This window comes from Plectrocnemia conspersa, unplaced genomic scaffold, assembly GCF_051122295.1.
Source record: "Plectrocnemia conspersa isolate PC_06_02 unplaced genomic scaffold, ASM5112229v1 ptg000013l, whole genome shotgun sequence".
In the NCBI taxonomy this organism is placed as follows: domain Eukaryota; kingdom Metazoa; phylum Arthropoda; class Insecta; order Trichoptera; family Polycentropodidae; genus Plectrocnemia; species Plectrocnemia conspersa.
In genome coordinates, this window is record NW_028277177.1 from 21,857,606 (window position 1) to 21,869,561 (window position 11,956).

General features: G+C 27.7%; 1 protein-coding gene across 12 annotated transcripts in view; it reads right to left on the reverse strand.

Moving 5' to 3' along the window:
* Window positions 1-11,568, reverse strand: part of LOC148227589 (hemicentin-1-like) — a 52,206-nt gene extending 40,638 nt beyond the window's left edge. For all 12 annotated transcript variants that reach the window (XM_088201821.1, XM_088201812.1, XM_088201819.1 and 9 more), the window contains exon 1: window positions 11,331-11,568. The gene's annotated coding sequence lies outside the window, so the exon portion shown is untranslated. The remainder of the gene's footprint in view (window positions 1-11,330) is intronic.
* Window positions 11,569-11,956: the final 388 nt, after the last annotated feature.

Here is an 11,956-nt window from a genome sequence, read left to right on the forward strand (position 1 = left end):
GAGCTATCCATTTCATCATAATTGAGAAAGAGATGGCATGTTTGAGTTTACGCCTCTACTATTAGCTCTAAAGCACACGATATAAGTTCGATATACTTATCGTTACAACAATTGATTGATAAATAGTAAAAATATAGTGATGATTTAGATTTCTATAAATTTGTGCAAAATATAAACAGAAGTATATCGAACGTATATTCGTATCGTGTGTGTAAACTCAAAATGTTATCTCTTTCTCAATAATGAATAATAATGGATAGCTCTCGAACTGACTGTGTTAACGCAAATTTTTCAATTTTCAGCACGAATAAAATACTATAACCGTATGTAAAAATTGTTAACGAACATACTACATACACTATGCGACTTTAATATATTATAAGAATCAAGCATATAACGATTTAAAGTAGTTATCAACTGTTTTATGTTCTATATGCTATTAACTGTTTTATATTGATAAAATAGTAGCCTAACAATGTATGTTAATTAGAATAGAAACTTGCTTGTCTAAATAATTATTGAAATTAAAAACCATAGGGAAATTAAACTTGAACTAAAAAATAACTACGAATTGTCCGAGACCTAGATTTACTCCATATAATTCTAACTGTATAACATAAATCACACTTTTCTGCACCATGTAAATCAGACTGAGAGCTTTTTTTCGGTCATAGCCGTTAATCGACGTCTTTATACCGCTCAGTCGTATTTATAAAAGAATTATTGTAAATACGATCTCGGCCGACTGTGGCGCCAAATGCAAATGTATTTATAGTAACAAAGTTTTCTTTGACGTGGCGCTAGTAAGTTGTTTCAGATTTGTTGCGAAGATATGGAATATGGAAAAATGACAGAGTAATTACGGGGTTGGAGTAAACAACCGAGGACACATTGTGCACATTATTATAAATTTTTAATGTTTATTCAGGTCAACTTTGATCACGAGAATGATGGCTATAAAATTTATACACAAAAGTTTACACGCACATCATGCAACTACTCACTAAAATATGTAATTATTATTAGTTTAATATTTATATTATAGTGAAATAGCGTAATGATGAATGTGTGTTAAAAAACTACACCTGCGAAACGATCGTGTAACCCTTGTGTTTGTAGAATAACAGGTGTTCATCTAATTAAATTTATGAAAGGGGTACGTTATAGGTATCAAACTGCTGTAAATAATTATTTTTTAATTATTGTATGATGATGTATTTTTCTGTTTTTTACAAATGAATTGATGAAATCTGTTATGCTGAGTGTAAAGGGCTAATTAGTAATTTTAACGGTTATTAAAATTACTTGTTTAGGAATGAAAGGATATGTCATAAATATTTTTACTTATAAATTGTCAAAGTTTTGTTAAAGATTGTTAAAGTTTTTTATAATCAAATTGATACAAATCCTTAAATCTCAAATGAAGAAGATTTTGGTGAAGAAATCGATACTGACAATAAAAATACGGAAAATAAAGTTTACCCTCAAAATAAAAATAATGCGTTTTATATTGATCGAAATATTCATTTTAAACTTGTGAGATTTGGCAAAAAAACATATGGTCAAAAATCAAATTGTATAGAATAATGGTAAAGACCAAGAGGGAAATACATATTAATTAATGATAGGCGATGAAATTCCCTAATTTTATTGATAAGAAGATTTTTTTTAGTCAAAAATTCCATGAATATATCGCTGTATTAAATTGGAGCAGACTAAATTAAATAAGAATACGTACGAGCTTTAGAATAAATTTTAATGATAACAGAACCAATTGAATCGGCGGTAAAAAAATGAGTAAAAATAATTCTAATAATCATATCAAAATTAATATTTGTGTTTATATGTACGATATTAATCAGGCGCGTACGGTGAGATATATTATCTTTCGCTCGCTCGCGTCTTAAGTAACGAGAGTGAGTGAGAGATAAGGGCGTGCGTTACGTGCGTTCAGCACGCCCGCTTCTTCTCACTCACTCTCGTCACTTGCCACACAAGGGAGCGAAAGAGAATATATCTCATCGTAGCTCCTGATATAAATACAGTATAGAAAAGCAACGATACAAAAGTACAATTTCACTCTTGTTTAAAGCGAACATTTTTTTTCTTATTCAAGCAAAACCGCAATAAAACAGTTGCCAAAGAATTAGAGAATCGCTTGTTTAGATATACTGATGTCTATGAGAATGTGAGTAATAGTAATGTAGATAATTTAGATTTAACAGAATTGGATCAATCAATACCCGTGCTTGTTATTGCAATTTGCACCAAGGCGATATATAATGTATTGCTTGTACCTCAAATACGGGTATTAAAACAGTCGAGAAATTAGAAACACAGAAGTCGCAGCTTCTCTCTTCGCATCCACTGGATTCCAGAGCTCAACACACCTGGTGTTTACGGATACACACACATGGAAAACATTTTTCAATGGATTAAATAATAACAACAAAGTTTATCTTACCACAAATAATAATTTATGGTAATTTAAAGGTTTAATAAACAAATAATTCGTTCAAAAATATATACTGTAAGTACTTGATAATTTTAGATTTACAATTATTTATATTAAATTGCATAAATGTGCCACATTAAGCATAAGAAGAATAAATAAATATGTTATTCTGATTTAGATGCTTCGCTTGAGACATTGTAATCTAAATTTATTTAAGGATTATATTAATTAACCAGATAAACAGAAGGACACTTTTAAGAATAGTACTAAATATGTGAAGGCACTGTGTTATCTTATCCTTAAAATACAATTGATTTTGTATATTGGTATTTTAAAAGAACGTTTTATTTTTAGCCATTATGTTATTTTTTTCATAACCGTATGTTTACTTCATAGCGCCCTTGATATTGAACAAGATAGAAATTGAAACAAATACTGCAATATTATTGTGTATAATAAAAATAATATATATTAATTGCAATTGTATATAAGAAATATAGTATGTATGTTATCCTTTACATATACTAGCAATAAATCTAATGTAGAAGGCAAAATGAATCTACTATGCTTAAGCGTTTCAAAAGAAAACATTCTCAAAGTCATCCTTAGTTAATGAGGAAAAGGATGAATCCACATGTTTATTTTTAATAAAGCTTACTATGATATCGGCACTGATACACTTAATAACATATAAGATATTTATAACAATCTTATATAATATTCTAGTATTTTTAAAAACTATCCTCCTAGTCTCCGGCTGCGATCTTAATGTAAAAACATGCAACACGTTTTCTAAACAATCGCTCTTAATGCGCACGTTTTCATAAACATTTTTAAAATCGAACACATCCCACATTGCGCCTCTAAAAATTATATATTGTTTAGTATCGTCGTAAACATCACAAATTGTCAAAACTAAGTTATCAATAATAATCGTCACGTCTGTCAGTGTTACAAAATACGAAAAAAAATCGATCGATTCCCCGAGCGTCGCCGAAGGTAATTAATACTCAGTTTACATACATGCGGCGTGTGTTATTAAATTATGTAATTAACAAACATGTTTGAAGTGTGTTTTGTACAAAAAAGTGAACCAGTGGAACCAAACATAGGTTTCGCACGGAAATTTCATCGTCTAGAAAATGTCCGCGGTATTTATAAACTCAATTTGTGGGCCAAATTATTTCTGTACAATTCTCTCATCCAGTTCAGTTACGGATTGAGTCAGACAAAGATTTCAGCAGTCTCCACCGCGATCATGTATTAAATATACACATATAATAATTATAAATTAGTACGTTTAATAAAATATTAAACTATTAATGCTAATCTTTCGATATTGGTTATAAAATCTATGTAAATCAATTTGCAAACATTGAACTTACTGTGTCAATATTAGATTATGCTGCATCAAATAAACATACAACAATGCATAGCATACATATTTATAAAAATGTAGTATTTTATAATTTTAAAAGAACACCGATTTTTTTAATACATAATTATATTTTATTTACATCTTACACCTTGACATATATTATATCGATGACTAGGTGTAAGTTGCCTAACTCCATTTGTCAACTACATTGTCACTGAAAGCAATACTAAAAAATGTCTAAGATAACCATTTTTTTGCGGACCTGTCAGAAAATAAATTTTACGTTGATTAAGTGATGAATATTTTTCACTTGAAAATTACAAGATTAATATTGATTAATTTCAATGAATGAGAGTAAACTATACATGTTTTTTTCTTTTTGTAAAACTGAATTTTTTTAACAATTTATACTTAAAGCTATCGATATTTTTGGTGTTTAAATTTGGATTAAATTATAATGTTTCTTGAATAGATTTGTCTATATATGTATATACATTTTTATGAGATCTACAGAAATATACACTATTATTGTATTTTTAATCATATCGACATAAAATTTGTTAAAAAATGGATTTTTTTAATATTTATAAAAAAAATAATAGACAGGTTAAGCGTGTTTTTTTAAAAATTCATAGATAAAGAAGTTTGAAAAAAGTTTTTATGCTATTTCAGCGGGAAGTAACAACTTTTGAGTAGATAACTATCATAGTTTTAATAATATCGACATGCAACTTGTTAGTATTTAAAAAATGACAACGTTTATATTTAAAAAAACGGTTTTGAGATACGGGTAACCGTAGTTTTAATCGTAACGTAAAAATCTTAAAAATATATTTTGTATTTTTTAACCATGTTAACAAACGTATGCCTGATCAGCTATTTTGTTTTAAAATGGCTGCAATTAAAAAAAAATGCAAAAAATACAGCCCTAAACTTTTCTTATTTAAAAAATCAAAAGCATCGTTTAAAATTCTAATGTAAAAAGTATATATAAATGCCTACTCTTTAAGTTGCAAATTAAAAAAACAACAATAAATCAGACGGGAATTTTTCAGAAATCATAAATTATTATATATAATATAATGAAATGATCCAAAATGTGTTTTTCAGAAAAATAAATATTGGGTTGTTATAATCTTGTTAAAATATATCGGTTGTTTTTTTTACATATAACAAGAGCACAAAGAGAAAATTTTAAATACTATTGGAAGAAAATGGAAGGCGATAGGAAAAAATACAATCAGATATAAAGAATACATCAGACTAGAATTTTTCTACCAAATTTGATTATGCGAATTTCTAAAGAATCTTAGGATGTGAGAAAGAGACAGAATATACTGTAAACTTTAAATAAAACTTTACTATTAAAATGGAAATAGCTTAAATATAAGTGTTTTTTAATGTTTTTCTTGTATGTATATTTAAGGTTGCTCAAATGTTGTCTCTCATTAAAAAAAAATTTTTGACACTATAACTACTTCGTTCATATAAATAATACTAAGTCAATAAAAATATATTGGTTATGATTTTTTAAATGTACCAAGAACACAAAGATAAATTGCTGAATACCATTAAAGAAAGTTGAAGAAAAAGGGAAGGTGATATGTAAAAAAACAATTAGAAAGAAAGAATACAAATTTGATTAAGCGAATTTCTGAAGAATTTTGGGAAGTAAGAAAAAGACAATATATTATATAAGCTGTATATTTTGTGAATAAAAGTTTAACAGTAAAATGTAAATAGCTTAAATTTAATATTTTTAGACTTTTTTGTTGTTTTTATTGTATATGGTTGCTCATATTTTATAATTTTTCACACTATTATGTTGCTATAAATACTACGTTCATATGAATAATACTAAGTCAAGTAAAAATATATTGGTTGTGTTTTTTAAATGTGCTAAAAGCAATAAGAGAACATTATCAATAAAGAAAGTTACAGAAAAATTGCGGAAATAAGGTAAAAATAATACATCAGACTATAAAAAAAAAATTTTTTTGAAGAATCTTAGGACGTGGGAAGGAGACATAATATGATGTAAGCTGTATATTTTGTGAATAGAAGTTTACCAATAAAATGCAAATAGATGAAATAAAAGTACCTTTATAGATGTTTTTCTTGTATATTTGAGGTTGTTCATTTGATGTGATTCTTGTATTTTGACACTATTTGGTTTTTAAAACTACTACGTCTATATAAATAATATAGATTAATTTTATTGTATATTTAAGGTTGCTTATAATTAAAATGTGTGTAATAAAAATAAACAAACAAATGTAAAATAAACAAATAAATGAAATTCTTTTGTATTTGAAAGCAATTTATGAATAGTTTCTAGTTACATTTTTAAAATTTTCTGCTATAAACATAATAGGAGTACTATTTATCATTTTATTGCACGAAGTGATACTGTATCATTCTGAATACGAACAAAGGTTTTAAAAATATTTGTAAAACTACGTAATCAAAATGGACGTGCTTGTTTCGTGTTTGACAGATTTAAAAAAAATGGTATTAGCATTTTTTGTTTTTTTTTTGAAATTTCATTGTGATCTGACGGGAGTAAGCTCAATGCAGTTCAACGGGGATAAATCTATAACAAGGTAAGTCAATCAGATATTAAAACACCCAGAGTGAAATCTATATATAATGACTTCTATATATAAGTAATTATAAATTATTGTGTGTATTATAATTTATTATAAATAGATGTCACTTAGCATTTCGGGTCGATTTTTAATTATAACGCACTTTTATAAATAAAAAAATCGTGTGGCTGCTGGGGTTCGGAACCTGCAGCCTCCGAGCTACAAGCAAAGACCATGTGAACTACGTTAGTCCGACCTTTTAATTTATTTAATTGTGAATACCAAACATTGAGCTTCCTTTGTGACCAAGATACTAATTTAATTAGGAACTACAACTGAATATTGAAATTACTCGATATCAAAACTATTAGAATATTGATTAGTAAAACTAAAAATATTTATATAGTTCTTTAAATATGATTTAAAAAAAAAGTAAATCATATTATACGTAAGTATGATATGATTTATTTATTTATGATTAATTTCACATTTATTTTATTAAAAACGCATACGTTACAATAAATTAAATTGGTTCTTAACTTTGCCTTGATTGTTTCTGCTGTTGAAAGTGGTATTAACAATGAAATCTCTTTGTAACGAATACCGAAATAACGACATTCCCATTATAACGAATTATCAATATTTTGATCCGAATTTAAGAATGACGTTACAATTTGACACAATATTTCAATTTGTCCTTGACTTGGCGTGTGCCTGATGCGTTCACAAGCGACATTCAAGGTGTTTCGCCAACCCTTAAACTTTTTTTATAAAACATTTTTTTAACAAATTTTATTGTGTTCATTACAGTATCCTTTAAAATGGACAAAAAACGATCTTTCAATCTCATCTTCTTTAAATTCAATATAACGAATTAACGGGGTCGTGAGCTTCGCTATATTGAGATTTTCACTGTATAAAATATTTGTTCTCATTTGGAAATTATCCAAGTATCTAAAATATTTTTTCAGATAATTTGAGTAGCTCCCTTTTTAATCTTCATAAGGGATAAAATTTAAAATTACACCCATAAAAATAATTTTATGAAGTTTATTACGTACAATATATTTTAACTTTATCAATTTTTAACATGTTTAATAAAAAATATTTTATTAAAAATTACTACGTATACTATTTGTATCGTATAGTAGAAAATAACTGAGTTTTATGAGTATTTTTTTCTCAATTTTTGATTACAAGTAGAATATTATTAATCAATTAAAAGTAGTATTATACCAAAAATAATTCCAAAAACTAAATGTTTAAAAATAATTTATTGCTTATAATTCATTTATATTAGATAATTTTATTGATAGATAAGCAGCAATGATCATACTTCTTTTGCAACATCATATCTATGCGAAAAAGCATTTTAAAATTAATACGTGGCATGCCTTTTAAACGAAGACCTTAAAGTGAACCCGGCTATTGATGTGTTATGTAAAAATATGCATACACAACCCTCTCATTAAATCATTTTTAAGTGGCAGTCGCTAGAGAACTGATTTATAATTTAAAAAGTAAACAAATATGGAGGTCAATATTTGGACCAGTTCTTTTGAGGTGTGTTTGACTTGTCAGATTTGGGTTGCGCAAATCGGTGACAAAATTTTTGGACTTTCCTTCGTCTCGGTCGATTTGTAAACCGTCTCACGGGGCGGCAGTCTCATTGTTGAGCTCCGGCGAGAATTCTGAAATTGTGAAACAATAATGTTTTTTATTGTGGGAACTTTAGGCACACGGACCCCACGGTCTCGCATGAGCTGCCACCTTAACCGCTTCACATCTGCCGGCCGACTGTCCTGTGAGAACCGAAATGGCCATTACCGTCTTTATGCACACAATCTCTTGAGTGGCTTAATTCTACCTGTTTTAGGACAGACCCAGACACCTAGAACAACGCTGCGATTAGATACGTATGTAATTCAGATTTGATTAGACTGTATTAGGGTCTCGGTGTTGTTCCCCTTTAATCGCGTTTATATCGGTGTTTTTATAATAAGTGTATCATGCTATCCTGATTTCTTATTGCAGGGACGTCATTTTAGATGTTTCCGGTGTAGGGAAAAAATTGGCCAGAATTTTTAATATTAATGACATGCATTTTTCTGGGCAAATTAAATCCTTTATTAGATCAAAAACAATAAAATCTTAAAAGTTATAAATCGAGCATTTTAGGACTTTTTATAACAATATTATGACTTACAATAAGTGAGAATGGAATTATCTGATAATTTGTATTTTCTTTCCTGCTCAGTGTTGCCATATAGTGCACTTCTAGTTCAGGTCAAAAGCAATATAATCGTTAAATCGTGATGAAAACGCTTGATTATCAAGCATCTATATACAGATTTTTTATATCAATATTACGAGTGAGAATCGCTCGTAATATTGATATAAAAAATAGTTGCAGTGGGAACGCTCATTACCGAGCGTTCCCACTGCAACGGCGCCGATACGATTTATTGCTTTTGACGTGAATTTTTGACTTCTGAAAAGTGATAATTGTTTTTGCGCCCTCCTATTGACCAAAATTCGGTTTGAATATACTTTGACCAATACTTTCTTATTAGAAGTCTATACCATCGGTAAGGATAGTATAATATAGAAGTGAAGACAAACCATGGAGCAATATGCGACGTCTATCTGTATTTTATCTTCATCTTATTTACCTCTGAGAGATGAGTTGGCATGGTTTGTATTTTGTACTTACTTTTACTTTAGATGATTTATCATTTAAAATCATGAAAAGTCAGTTAATGAATTTAACTTCTTGGTTTGACATTTCATTTGTCATATATGTATACATATGATTTTTTTTAATGTTTCAGACACCATCCAATTTTATTGAAATTTAAAATGGAGCGATAAAATAAGTGTACAAAACTTTTAATCACCTCTCTATAATCTATAAACTGTTCTCGTTGGTTGATTTACAGCACTGTGTAGCTATGCATAAGTAAATTTTTTGAACTGTCTTATTATTATTTATAGATATATAAAATCCAAAGTTTCTCCAATAGTGATTTTAAAATATTATTATATAACCATCTTATTTAGTGTTATTATAAATATGAATTATTTATTATTATTATAAGTAAGGATTGCAATAATACCGGATTTTCAAAACCGGTATTACCGGTATTGACTGTTTCAATAAATTAAAATGTTTTTTAACCTTAAATTAAATAAAAAAATATATTACAAGGTTCATCTTTAAGTGCCCAATGCATACTGGCGATTTTCTTGATGACTTCTATAAGAGTCATATGCGGTCAAAGGGTTAACGGCCAAAAGACGACCGACTGTTAAAACTTAAATTAAAAAAACGATATTTATTTTGGGATTACCTAATATACAAAAAATGTATTTGTAATATTAGCATTTAAAATATCACATAATCTAATGAGTGTTTCTCAAACTAATTTAAATGATTAAATTAATAAATAATATTTATTATCAAAATTTACTGCTTTTAATTAATATTGATGATAAGTGTTATAAATTGTGGTTAATAAATTGTTTATTTATTGATTTAAAATAATGCATGATGATAAATATTATCACATTATAAACATAAGCTTATCCTACAATGCAGACGGGGGAAAACATTGAAATGCATATAATACGGCAATAAACAGGAAACCATTATAAAAAAAATGGCGGTCTTGATATATAATTAGAGATGTGCAATAAGCTTATCTTGAAACAAATATCTGAATCTTTGCCACTTGATTAAATATTGAAAATGTATGTATACGAATTATGGTACAGCTTTTACACTCCAAATTCAATTTTTTACGAATCAAATTCAACCCATTTATAACGTTTGCCAAATTTCTCTGATTTGATCGACCCACTAGGATATTTTTAGCAGACAATTTAATTTTTGAAAAAGCTTGGCGAATACCGTGGTAGAAAAATTAGAGTATGGTTTATGTCCAACAAGCTCACGCACTTCCTGTGTTTTAAATTAACCTCACTTATTAGAGATTCACATACATCTTATAATTTCTGAAATAATCTTCTAAGAAAATCGTGAAAATATTTGAAATAACCACTGCAACATTCCTTCAATGTTTATAATTTTTAATTAATTAAACATTTCGTCCTCTAACTGTTGGAAAGAACACACGAGTCGTTGTGAATATGTGGTATGTATATGAAATTTCCAGCAGCTTATGCAGAAGCATTTATAGATATAATTAGAAAATTTATTTTGATGATACATGTAGTTAGTAAATTTGTTTGTTATATTTAGTTCATTACGTAGACCATAAAAAGCTATATTTAAACAATGGCAAGTTGTGTAAGTTATTATTCTAATATCGATAGGTGTATGTTATATATTTAATCAATTATTAATTACTATAAAATAATTATTCGATTTTTAATTTTTTATAATTAATTTAAGATAAGAAAAGTAAAGTATATGTTATCTAAACTAAATGAATATGCTCTTACTTGATCATATGGATGTTAATGTTGCCCTAACTAGTACTAATACTAAAAATAGCATTGATAAATTAATATTATTATAAGTTATTTATAAAAAAAAATCAAATTATCAATTGATGTACAATAAATAAATTTGTTTTTGCTCTTCAAAGTCACAATTATTTGATAACGCATATTTATAACTTACACAATTTGCGATTTATTTTGAGCTCAGTATAAATTTTAAATGCAATGTAATACAAGTCACAGTTAAATATACTGATAAAATTAGGTTCATTATCTTGTTCTGAAGTATAAATCGTTTTCGTAGTTATCGTATCGTATCATATAAACTATAAATAATATTCAGATTGTAAAAATAATTTGCCGTTTATATTCAATTTATAATTTGTATTAAATCATTGATCTGTGTATTATACATTATATTTTTAATAATAATATAGATACTTACAAGTTAAATGCAAAAAAACAATCAATACACATTTCCTCCTTTTCGATTAAATCAAACTTTTTTTAATTTTTAATAAACATTAAATCTATTATTTTACAATTATTTTTTTAAATTGTTATCCACTTATAAAAACTTTATTGTGTCAGTTACATATAATTCGTGTCGCGTGTTTCGTGTCAGTGTTATTTTCGCGTCGTTACAAGGGCGACCGACCCTTGCCGCGGAGCAAACTTAACTGAACGCCGGCCGTCGCGAAAAACTGCGTCCAGCGCTTGTCAAAGTGTGGGCCGGCGTGACGTGCGTCACTCTCCCATAACACGGTATATTTAATTGGCGTGAAAATAAAGTTGTGATGATTCAAGCAAAGACTTGTTTGTATGTCTGAAGCTCGGTGGTTTTGATTTATGTAGAATATATTTTTATAATAATTTATAAAAGAGGACATACACTAGAATATAATTAATATTTTTTAAAGACACGTTTCATTTCCAAAAGTTGTGTAAAATTAATGCTATAACTGGAAGTGTATCGTATCATATGAAGTGATAATTATCAATCCAATAAAATGGTATTAAAAAGTCAATTCACAGATAATGCTTATTATTTTATTTTTCTTTCAGATTCAC